This window comes from Ursus americanus, chromosome 27 (assembly GCF_024610735.1).
Source record: "Ursus americanus isolate L20-20 chromosome 27, mUrsAme1.1.p, whole genome shotgun sequence".
NCBI classification, from domain to species: domain Eukaryota; kingdom Metazoa; phylum Chordata; class Mammalia; order Carnivora; family Ursidae; genus Ursus; species Ursus americanus.
Genome location: NC_142153.1, coordinates 42,815,604 through 42,828,858, shown reverse-complemented (window position 1 = coordinate 42,828,858; position 13,255 = coordinate 42,815,604). Strand labels below are relative to the sequence as shown.

General features: G+C 35.8%; 1 long non-coding RNA gene across 2 annotated transcripts; it reads right to left on the bottom strand.

Moving 5' to 3' along the window:
* Positions 1–1,629: 1,629 nt before the first annotated feature.
* Positions 1,630–10,530, bottom strand: LOC148107660 (uncharacterized). Of its 2 annotated transcripts, none has more exons than XR_015722036.1 (3): positions 10,460–10,530; positions 7,647–7,831; positions 1,630–3,248 (listed from the first exon to the last, which is right to left on the bottom strand). It is a non-coding gene; the product is annotated as an uncharacterized LOC148107660 (long non-coding RNA). The 2 variants fall into 2 exon arrangements; XR_015722035.1 differs by having other exon boundaries at positions 1,630–3,245.
* Between the last annotated feature and the right edge of the window lie 2,725 nt (positions 10,531–13,255).

The window sequence follows — 13,255 nt, the reverse complement described above, 5'->3', positions numbered from 1 at the left end:
TTCACTTAGCATTAAGGAAATGAACATTTCTGACACTACAGTAGTGAGTACATACTCTACATTCATCCAAACCCGTGAATGCGTAACACCAAGAGTGAACCCTAATGTAAATTATGGACTTTGGGTGATAACGATGGAAGTTTAGAAATTGTAAAAATGGACCCTCCTTGTGGAGGAAGTTGGGAATGAGGGAGCTATGCATGTGTGGGGGAGGGCCGTGGGTGGGAAATCTCTATACCTTACTCTCAATTTGCTGTGAACCTAAGCCTGCTCTGAGAAATAGTTTTCTGAATAATGTTAAGACACAACGAAGCTGTACTTTTTCACCTTCCATCCCATTGTAATATTCAGCCTTAGAAGTCTGTAGTCATATATTATGTTCAGACCATCCAGTCAATTCACTTCTTTTTAATTCACTTAAGATCATTTTTTCCTCTTTTATTTTGAAGAAAAAAATTGTATGTATTCTTTAAAAATTATTTTGGGAAATTTCACTGAAAATATCAAGGTACAAATTTCTCTTTGGTTTTGTATTTACCTGGAGGTATTTTCTATTTCATAAACTTTTGTTTGCTTTGGAAATTTATATACATAAAACCCCATAATAGACATTTAATTTGTTTCGGTTTAGGTCAAGCATTTGATTTCAGTCCTAGATCAACAGCTCGAGGCACATGATGCAAGCAAAAGCAGTCCTTTGTAGAGACGCCGATTCTCGCCCAGTCTTCTCTGTTTTAACTAGGACATCATTTTAAGTGCAGATGAAACAACCATGATTTCAGAAACCTCCTTAAATCATAGATATCTCAAAAATGAGATTTTCATCAGCTAATATGATATGTTTGGAGGAAATCTTAAAATGGTCTGAATAATAACATGCAAATTCCCTAGGATTATCCTTCTTCAATTGTGAAATTGAAATGGAACATACCTGTAGAATATTTCATCTCAAGCCTCCCTTTCTAGCTACCTCCTGAGGTTAGGCCTTCTCTGATTTTCCTTTCTTCCATTCCACCCGAATCCTATTATCACCTGTCCTTGTTTTGCTTTATAATTCTCAGACATAATTTATACAAAATCGGTTATTTTCTTTTAATAATTTATGTTTTCCTCCTTTTTCTGAACTCCAGTTGACTTTAATCATGCTTAAGTGTTTGTGAATAAAATAATTTAATCAAACCTTTCATTTAGAATATTTTATCTTGATTCATTCTTAATCAGTTTTACAAAGAAATTATAAATTACCCGTGGATTCCTTAGTAAATTGTCATGTTTCTATCTTCATTAGCCTATAATGTCTATTTCTCCTAAACCATAATGGTTATTTTGTATGCGAGGATGAATTATAAATCTGGTGGCACTTAGGGGATTTCCTTACTCTATGGAATTTAGACTAAACTTTGTTTTGACTCCAACTGTTATTTCAGCATAAAATTAATCCAGGCAATTTGACCAAATCACTAAGGCTCTTTACACCTAGTGAAAAGAAACAACAAACTATGAAAAACTTAAATAACAATTTTTTCTTCAGTTGATGTTATTGACTGAACATATTTTCTAGATTATACAAATAACTGCTTATTTGCGAATGTAACTTGCCTCCTTAAGTAAAATGAGGATAAATAAAACTGTGTTCAAAATTTTAATTTTATATATTCATATACTAATAGAGATAAACATAATAGACTATATAGGGCCAAAATAATTGACTATAATAGACGTTCTCCATCTGTATTGACGCTTCCTCTTAATCTTGGTACAAAGCATCCCTCAGGTGGTTGGTAAGTTCAGTGAGTCCAGTGGGGACCCACTTAAGTGATCCATAGTAGAAATGATCAAAAGTACATCCTCATTGTTAAGATTCACAGGAAATTATGGTTACTTTATATTCTTATTTAATGCCTCTGAGAATAATTAAAAAGAAAAAAAATCTTAGAAGTCCCCACTGCAGATTACACACGACCTATAATTTGGTCACGCGCAAACACCCTGACTTGTGACGAACAATCGAAAGAAATAGAATGGCAAAGGAAAGGAAGTATCAAAGTACCGGATGTGGTATTATCTTGTGACTCTTTCACGTAGATTTCACATGTCTGTGTTTTTGTGTCAGGACGTAAAACATAGCCCTTCCTGTGGGTTGTGTTCAAAGAATGTGAAAGCCACTGCCTGGGACAGCAGAATGGCTGAGCCTAAAACTAGTGTGAACATGAAAGCATCTGTTGATGGTAGGCAGAGCTGACGAGCTCACGTCCTGGTGAGCGGCTGTTATTCTATAAACATTCATAGGTCGGAAGTTCTTACGAAGAAGTATTCGTGCAGCCTCCCCGAGCCAGACCTCAGCCTCTCCAAGACATCTCAGTAGACTTGTCTCTGTGCTTTGGGATTTCAACATCTTAATTTAAGACACACAGCAACCTTGTTGGGAGTTTGAGGAACATTTGTATGGGATTCTTTTTCCATCTTTTCTGTAACATGGATTTCCCTTTTTCCTTTCACTGACTCAGCAAGAAAATAACGACCTCTTCAGTTTGTTTTCCTTCTTCATCCGGAGCTGAGGCCTGCACGAAACCATTCTCCCATCGTTGCTTTTTTGACTTTTTGTCTCTACTTTTAGAGACCATCCGTTGTCCAACAATATGGTCTCAGAAAATACGTATCAGGGAGGCTCGATGGATATTTGCTGTTTGTCCCCTCGACCTCTTCAGCTCTCGCATCTAGTGATGTGATCAGTTGCTCATGTAACTACGACTCCAGCCGTACCTGCCTGTGGTCTTTGGATGTATAACGCACAGCAGTCTGATCATTCCACTCATGATCCGCGGTATTTATGACTAGTAATAATAGGCCCCGTGGAAAGTGGAAAGTGGGCCTTTGTGGCTGATAAAACACCTTCCTTCTTTTCTTCTGAAAGCTGAGAGTGAATTTGCTGAAGTTTGGATGAAGCAAGGCTTTTGGGAAGGGAGGTAATGAGACATTTCCGCAGCCCGCCAGCTGCCTTGATAGGAGATTCTTGGCAAAGGAAGTGACCACGTAGTCTTAGGATCCTGAGGGTCCCACCTGTGGCTCCATCAGTGCCCCGTGGAATTGCAGTATTGAGCTCATGCCTCATTTTGATCCTTGGATAGGATGATAAATCATGCCGAGTAACTGGTCTGGGTGCCCAACTAGTCTGTCCTACCTTCTCACTCCCTTCCCCTTGCATTGTTTTCTCTTTCACAAGACTCTTTTTCCAAGTGTGATTGCTGCTGGATTAATAGAGAATTTTAATTACATAGGTCATAATTTTTAGTTTTAGCAAGTGGCTTTCAACATTTTATAGCTGCACAGGCCATTCAGATCCATATGTCCCCAACACTTTTAACTTTTTTGCTTCTTGGGACCTAAGAGGCTGAAACGCTATCTCCCAGTTTTGGGGATACTAAAATTTCTCAGGATGACATCTTACCATTGGATCCCCTTATTGGTAAACAGCCAGTGTTGTCTACTCTCAAAAACAGGCCCTCAAAAATATTAGCAGTTTATTAGATCTAAAAGTAGCCCTGAGTATTTCAAACCTTCTTTTGCATATCCTTTAATACACAAATAGGTCTGGTATTAAACTTTCTCTGTTTCCATTTTCTGAATAAGGAAATATTGAGTAACAGACCTACCTATTCTTGGAATTTCTTACCTTGGTGCAAAGATTGAGGAAAAATCCATAGAGACTACATGCTGTGTCCGATTAAATTGAAAAATAATTTAATTAAAATACACCTGTTCTCTCCAGTCTGCCAGAATCTAATCATTTGAAATGGCAGTCTTCCAGACAAGAGTGGCCACTGTCCCTATTTTAGAAATAAGACAAATCTAATATTTCACATATTTCTCTTGTTTGGGGAATCTAATAACTCCCCCTTTCAAAGCCACATCTAGTGGGATGTTATAATAATCTTTTGAAGGTTGAGAAGAATCCAGAAAAAAAAAAGAGAATCAAATAATTTGAGAATGCTTCTTGATTTTCCAGGAAATATTGGACCTAAAGTATAAATTGCTTAAAAATAAGTTATAAAATTAAAAAAAAAAACTTTCCTTTTTATTTTAAACACAACATAGCCTCTTCAGCCCATAAAATTAGTCCAGGCAATTATAAAGACAACAAATCTGTGAATGTAATGCTCTAAAACCCTGCTGCTTGGTGCCAGTTGTTTGAGGGATGGCCAATGACTGGGTGTCAATTAGCTGAGCGTCAGCACAATTTCATAAGAAATGCAATCGAGGAATTTGGGTTTCATTCTTTCTGACAAATATAAAGCATCTTAGCGTATGTAACCTTGCCCTGATAAGAACGAAGGGGAAAGTACAAATCTCAGTCTAAGCAGAGCGTGTCGTGGTGGTGGGGATCTTTTTAGATCTATCAGGATAATCGGTGGTGCGCTAATACAAGCTTTGGGGAATTCTGTGGTGACCGTGTTAATTAAAAGACTGCCTCTCCTCTTGGGATTGCTCCCTGTTACCTCACCAGCTCCAGGTATCCCCCAAATTATCTTACAGAAAGATAATATTTCACCATTTACTATTGATGATACTGTAATTCATTTATTATTTGTGATACTTATTAGACTCCTGTCTTTGGCGCATTGCTCCCCTCATGCACCACTCTCTAAGGACAAGCTCATCCATTCCACTCTCTGAGCAATCACGAACATGCAGATGACCCCTAACTTTTCTTCACTGGTGCCAGCTTTCAGATGGACATTTCACCAGCAAATCCCACAGGAATCTCAAAGTCAATATATTCAAACCAGAACTCTGTCTTCTTTCTAAACCTGCACATCTCCCAACATTCTCTTTCTTTCTTAGAAATTACAATCTACCCATCACCTATGCTAGAAAATGCAGAGATTCCTTAGCCTCCATATCCAATAATTCATCAGGTCTGAATATTTCCTAAATCTAGCCTTTCATCTTCATCTCTTTCAGTTATTCAGCAAATGTTTAAAGAGTGCACACTGGGATGCCTGGGTGGCTCAGTCGTTAAGCGCCTGCCTTGGGCTCAGGTCATGATCCCAGGGTCCTGGGATCAAGCCCCGCATCGGGTTCCCTGCTCAGCAGGAAACCTGCTCCCTCTCCCGTTCCCCCTGCTTGTGTTCCCTCTCTCTCTGTCTCTGTCAAATAAATAAATAAAATAGAAAATAAGCAATAAATTGAATACATATCAGGAGCTGATACATGCTATAGACTAACATAAATAGAATGGGAAAACGAAGATCAGAAATGTAGAAAAGTGTCAAGGGAGCCCCCATCGATAAATTAATATTTGAACAAAGACTCGAAGAATATCTAAGAGTTAGCCAAGGAAATATGGGAGAAGAATGTACCACACTGGGGAGCGACAACAGCCAAGTTGGGCTGTATGTGGTGGTTGGAAGAGTAACAAGGGGACCAATAAGGCTGGAGATCATGGTCTTCATCGAGATTATACTTATTCCTTCTAAATATGTCTTTCCGGTTGTGTCCCTCTCTATCCTTTATTAGCCTTGAGAGTTATTTATCTGCAATTCAAATTGCATGATTCTGCCCTCTTTAAACAGATCACAAGAAGCGGTTAAACTCTTAACTGGTGTATCACGGTTTCCATGATCTAGTTTGTGTTTACTTCTACAGGTGTGTCTCCTTCCTCATACACCTATAACTGTATCCTGGTTATCTATCTACTTTATGTCTAACAATACCCATCTCTTTGTAAAAGTGTCATAAACACCAATATTTGCCTCTCTAAGGCTGTGTTGCGTCTTCTGTGTGGATTTCCTACTCCTCTTGCATCTGGCTAATACTCAATATATTTCATCCCTTATCACCCTCAATACAGATTAATTCAGTGAAGCACCTTTTTTCTACCTCTGCATATCTTTAGTATTGCTCTTATAACTATGTTATAAATATATTCCTATATTTATGAATTTTTATTTGGCTCTGAGATCATTGAGTGTGAAGAACGTGTGCCTTGTGCAGAGCAGATCCCCAGTAAATATTGTTCGAATAGATGATTATTTTCATCTCTAAAGTTCTGTAAAATTGTGAGATTTCAGTTGGACTTTAAGATGAACTTTCAACTGCTTCTTATTATTTTAAGATAAAATTCCAGTTTCTTTGCCTCCCATGGGCCTCAACATATTAATCCTATCTGACTTTTCAAATGTGTGTGTAATCATTCATCTATATCTTAATATATATAGTATATATACTTTCCATCTATGAATGAAGCCTCTTTTCACTATGACTTCAGTAAGTTGATTGATTGGGAAGGTCCTTGTTGTTCCCACAAATACATTGTTAATTTTCCAGCTTCCATAATTCTGCTTTAGTGTTCTCCTATTCTTTTTCTGGGAAGAGCTATGTTTTTTCTTCTATGTAAATCTTATCTATCTTGTAAGTACGGCTGAAGCTCTACTTCTTGACTGAACTATCTTGGCTACTCACACCCTAATGTGTTTGCTATTTATCTTGTGTGTTGGCTTCAACTTTGAATTTTAATGTATGAGAAATTAGGAATTATGTGTTAGAGTTATTTTATACTCCATACTGTCATCAGAGTATTTGCTGAAGACTTTGGGATGCCTTATACTAGAATGAGCTAAAGAGGTCTCTGGGTGATTTGTATTTGAAGATGGTTAGTTAAAGCATAAACAATTATTTCCCCAAGCCAGTTTGGAATTTACCTCCGTATGAGAAGAATAATGAGCAAAATACTTCATTGAAGTTGATTTTACTTTCAAGATTCTAACCAGAAACTTCCAAATAAAAGTAAGTAAATGAACACATCTTAATGAGGAAAATCAATGAGAAGAAAATGGTCATGTGGTTTTGTTTGATCGTGGAAGATGGCTTCATTTCTTTTCTATTTTTCCATCTGTTCAGAAACTCTAAGGTTTTGCTCTCTTCTAATTAATTGCAATCGCTTAGTATTGATTGATGGTGATGCAAACCAAGGGACTATATAGGGATTCAGTCTTGATTTGAAGCTTTTATATTTATAGTCTGTTTTTTCTCCTGATCTTTCTTCTGGAAAATAGAAAGCTCTCTGTGCTCTGATGTGCCATAATTTCCTGGAGAATTCCAGAGTCTTTGCATTAACAGTATATAGAAAAACAATCAGTAGGGTGTTGAAATACATTTCCACCAAGAGGAAAATTATTACGTACACTAAACCTATAGAGAAAGACCCACTGACCTAGAACTCAGCTAGTTTGCAACTGCCTGTGTTCAAGAAGCTACTTCCTCTTTTAACTATCACCAGGGGTCTAATTGTATTAGAAGAAGCAATGAAGACAACAATGAGAAAACTCTTTCCAACAAAGTGAACATTGCCAATATCTGCTTCATTTTGTAAGAGGAAGACCTTAAAATCTGATATTTTCAGATATCAAATGTGTGTTTTATGCCCTTTTATCATTTCCTAATCTTGTAGAGAATTCATCTTAATGACCACATATTTTTATTAGTTAATTAACCTTGAAGTGACTCTAAGACATCATGTTCTCTGTCTGTTGTGGTTTTAGGTAGATTATAATGAACTCCTCTCAGTAAGCAGCATTATTCACTGAATCTGTTACCGGTCTGCATGTCACCCATAGGATTAGTTTTAGAATTAAGTAGTTACCCACATGTTGTGTTTTGGAGCTTGGTCGTTTCTCTGCCCCATAGCGATTGACCTAACACAAATACTGGATGCCTGAAAATTTCCGGAGGGAGGTAGTATAGCTACAGACCAGCTTCAGGCTCTGGCGTTACTGTGTGGGCGACACTTCTGTTCTTGTTGTTTACTATCTTTTTGTCTTGCTCTTCCCATCTGTAAAGAATAATGATGATACTTACTCCTTAGGATTAAAGATCAAATGAAGCAATACATGGAACCTACTTATGACTATACCCGATTAATAGCCAATACTTTAAAAATGTCCATCACTTTGACTTACTGTATCTGTATCCTGTATCTTGTGAGGGTAAAGCCTTAAACTAATTCACACCAAAGCGTTAGCACCTTACTTAATGAAAGAACATATGGATTAGCTCCATAAACTGCAAAGTGCTCTATAAAAATAAAGAAATGGTGCAACTAGCATTTTAAAGGGTAACGAGAGAACAGAGATGGTTTCGGTACAGGAGGGATGGCAGAAAAAGACCAAAGGGAAATTCAGCCATATCATACTTTCTCTAGTGCCTTCCTTTATCCTGTATTAGAGAATATATTCCAAATGCATCTCTATGTGGTTATTCAGTAAAAGAATGTCAGGAGAGATTACTCACCACACAGGTCGAACTGAAAAAATCCAGGTCTGTGAGCCAGCCCGGTACCCCGGGGCCAGAGAGCATTGCTGGCCTGGGCACGGCCTGTGATGAGTACGCACACATTCTGACCAGCAGTGAAGTGCATCTAGGGGAACATGTCTGTGCACCAAGGGAGCAGGTGCATGGGGAGTTTTAACACTCTGGGAGCAGACTGTTTGCTATGATCAGAATAAAAGTGAGGTTGGCACCTCCCTTTGATATGCTCCCAACCCTACAAAATGGAGGCCAGGCCTGACGTCCACAATCACATTTGTAGGTGCTTGCTTCACTGTAAATATCTCTAGGTAGCTTTAGAGCTATTTGCAAGGTGCAGAACCTGGGGTGGGAGAAGGGTAGGGACTTGGCTCTATTATAGTTTTGAGTTTTAATGTAAAAACTACCTCATTTGTATCTCTAGTGTGAAAAAAAGCAATTACTTTCATTTAGTTGTGTTTTTTGTTTGTTTGTTTGTTTTTTTCCCCATGAGTGTTTCTTTCTGTAGGACACTGTGAGATCCTGTAGGACAGAAATCATGTCATAATCTTTTTTTTTTATTCCTAGTACCTGGTACACAATAAGAAACTTAAAAAAATAATAAAGCACATAATAGTACATAATTTAGTACATAAGTGAATAAAAGAAATCAGCAAAAAATTGTCTTTTAGACAAGAAGATTTTTGGACTTCACAAATACTATAAAGAGATGATTTTCCTATGAAGAACTATTCAAATATTTTTATAAATGATAAAACATTTAATAAGATGCTATTTTCTAGGGAATTTATTTTCTTACTCACCTGGGAGTGCTACATATTAAATATTCTAAGCAAACATACTGTCAAACTGTATAATAAAATATGTGTAATAGTTAAATCAATCTAAAATCCTCTCATGCAAAGGCTGACCAGTAACTCTTATAATAATACACAATAATATATTTAGTTGCATTTTGAGTTCATTAGACAAAATGGATCATTACCACACTTTCATATTTATGCACAGCAAATCGCATTATGTAGAGAATATGAATACCCGATCTCTCATTGAAATTGAGTTGTCTCACGAGGGAAATTCACTACAAAGTTGGTATCAGTGACACTACAGAAGTTGTATTGTGATGTATTATTCATTAAAAAGTTGAATAGAACTGCAACTTTTTATCTTGTGGAATGTTATCTAAGTATGTTTTGCTCTATAAAAAGCCAAGTGTCTTGATGATTTTATACGCCTGTCACTCTGAGAGCTACTCAGAGAAGCTATTTATACTTTTGAATTGGGAATCATGTTAGTCGTGGAACACATGGTCATCCTTAAAGACTGCTTAGCATGTCTAAAAATAGAAATTGTTTGACAATTTAAATTATTTGAGTTATAATTTTATCAAAACAAAAAATGTTATGATCACATAAAAGTGCACATGAATCTCAGCGTACCTTTAATTAAAAAGAAAAAAAAAAAGATAGCCGCTTGGCTCCAGCCACGACACTGTGAAGTTTTAGATATTTGGTATTCATTTTCCTACTTTACCTTATGCTCAAACATTTCTTGAGTTTTCTAGGGGATTTGTAAAAATAAAACATTCCATCTTCTTTTCCCATTACCTTAAGTCTTCCTGACAATGGAGGATAAAAAAGAGAGAGAGAGAAAAGAAAAGAAAGAAAAAAAATTTCCCTTGCCCAGAGAACCAATCTGTATTTTACTACGGATTTTAATCATATTTAATTTCTTCTTTACACTACCCTAGGTATCTCCGAATTAATATAAGTACTAGATACCCCTATTTCATGAGTCCAGCTTTTCCTTCCTCCCTCCCTTTCTCCCCTGCCCCCTCCCTTTCTTTCTTCCTTTCTCTCCTCTTTTCCTTCCTTTCTTTCTTGTTTCCACACTCTGTATTATATGCATTTCATTAACCATTTTCAACCGTCAAGCTCAGATCTACAGTTTAAACACAACTCAAAGCCCTCACTTGACACATTTCCGGCCCTAATGCATCGACTTTCTCTGAAATAAAAGTTTTGTTAGTGGTCATCTAAAGTGACCATTATAAGATCATTATAAAAATGATCTAGCATCTAGTTAATAACCAGAACTAAAGGGGGAAAAAACTATTAATGAATTCCCGAGATGGTTCCTTTGATAAGAAACTAACCTCTCAGCCGATACATATTTCTTCCCATTGCCGTTCTGACGCGGTCATAACAACACCAGCCTCAGGACAGCGATAAGTACTTCTCTAAGAGGAAGCCGATTTCACTGTTGAACCACGCTAATTATAGAAAACAAATGTCCTCTTACCTTGTTCCTAAACCTGTTTCCTATTCTGCACGTTATAGTTTTATCATGAGCACATACTGCTATTATAAAAAAAAAGATGAATTATAGAGAAAATCAAAAGTGCTGTAATACATATGATTTGACATGAGCAGATTTTTGCCAGCAGGAAAGCAATGAAAATGGGATCAAGTCTTCCCAGCAAAGGAAATTAACCAACAGGAGCTTGACAATTGCGGGCTTATTTTAAGGAAGTAGTGATATGTTTGGAAGGTTATTAAGATGTAACCTCTTATTCATCTGGAAACTTGAATGTTTCTCCTTGAGAAAAATCTTTAGGAAAGTTAGAAGTTGTTAGCTATAAAGATGAGTTGGTAAAGAGTATTGCTACTATGACGTAATTTTAATCAGAAAACCTCACTTCAGTTCCAACGAAGACATACTAATTTTGCCACCTTGGGTAGATGACTTAAGCTCTATGAGAATTAGTTTTGCATGTGTGATATGTAAGGTACTTTTGATATGATTATACTAAGGATAAAAAGTGTAAATGGTAATAAACTATTTAGTTCTTTATTTATTTACTTCATTTAGAAATGTTAAGAAATGTCACTAAACTGACTAGTGACGTTTTTCCCTGGTAGAAATTCTATTGTCAATTAATTGAAAAGAAAAATAACAATTCATTAGCATACTGGTATCTAAAGTTACATGTTTCTGGATTCATACCTAGGGCTTTTGAAATATTATTCCACCATCAGCAGATTCCTCTTTTGGTCCTTGTTATGTTTCATATATTTATTGGGATAGGAGAATAGAGATAAGGAAACCAGAGTGAGAAAAGACTATATTTTAAAACCCAAGTCAGACATCACTTCTTTATACTGACCAGGCAAGACAATGGAAATAAAGAGAAAATAAAATTTTTTTGAATTTAAAAGACAATGTAGGAAATTGAAAAATCACATATGCATTTTTATTTAAAGACAATATTTTAAAATATAAATAACCTGAACATTAAAGTAAAGTCAAAGGATCCAAAAATCAGCGTGGGTTTGTATTTTGAGTTCATTATGTCAAATAGTCATCCAAAAACATAATGAGAAAGAAATAGATTAGATGAAATTTCTAATTTGACATTAGGAAAAATATGATATTAGAATTTTTAAAATGTTATTTCATTACCATTGTTCCAGAAAAAAATATTTTTGTTTCACACCTACTATCAACATTTTGCATTTAGCAAAACAAAGACAAATTTGATGGTGGTTTGAATCTATTTTGGCTTTTAAGTATTTTTAATATATATAAAACAGACATTTGAAGTCTAAATTATCTATCTCATTTTTGGCATGGTATTTAATATTGGTGAGGAGGGTGCAAAAATATGAAGAAACTCATATTAATTTTCTAAGCATTTGTCATATTCAGGGTGCCAGAGAAGGAAGAGGAGGAATTCAAAATTTAATGTAGTTACTTAAAAAACATTTAATGAGTTCCTCATACATTCCAGGAAAGACTGATCCACAGCAGAACGTCTTCAGAGGTGTTCTAAAGGAGATATGAACAGGGGCACCTGGGTGGCTCAGTTGGTGAAGCGCTGGACTCTCGGTCTTGGCTCAGTTCATGATCTCAGCGCCAAGTCTGCTTGAGATTCTTTCCCCTCCCTCTCCCTAGCCCTGCTGCTCTCCCTGCTGTCTCTCTCTCTCAAATAAATAAATGAATAAAATCTTTAAAAAAAAAAGGTATGAATGAAGTACTTCTGTAAGAGAACAAATTTAGATTAATTTCAGCTATAAATCCCTGAAAAGATTTTGGAAGGGAGAGACTTACGAATGCATCAGTAAATATCTGGGCAACTCAACAAAACAACACTCAACTGAGCATGTAAATAAAGAAGATGAGCTCATAGGGACATATATACTTTGGAGATGTTTTTGTTAGTTAATTTCTGAATCTATATGAATAATATAATGGACCCTTTCCAAATCAGCTACCTAACTAGAAATTCATTTCACAACGATTTTGTATGTTTCAAAACTATCTCAACTTTTTGGTTAGAATGTGTAAGGTAAATGAAATTTTTGTGGAGGTGGTAGTAATTTTCTTATGAAATTAACAAATTTGCATATTTATATTTGGCTTGGCTTTTCTTGCTTTTTTACAGTTGTCCACAAATACCTTTACAAACATAAATATCAAATTTTATTGAGTTATATGTTGTCCTGAATAAGTAAAATGGTATATTGAACATTCAAGCAGTGATTTTATGATTTCACTCTTCATTATACGAATTGAAGCCATTCACCAACAAACTGGCTTCTGTGTTCTGTGAGAATGATCTGGATTTAAAGATATTGGAAGATTTGTACTTGTAATTAACTTAGTCATTCAAAATTTTAATCCCGTGAAATAACCTAAGGGTGTCTTTATTCTCACGCACCGTTAGCTCATAATAAAAATGCAGCTACTCTCACGTACAGAAAATTGACAAAGATAAGATTTCATTGCTATTTTCTTGTCACTAAACAGATTTTGTTTTCTAAATGAACTCTGCCACTACCAATCTATATTTAGATAATTTTGTCAGTTTTTTACCTGTTATAAAAATTAAGAGATATTTCTCATTTTTCGATGTCACCTTTTAAATTGATTGTGTCATTTTAATTTTTTT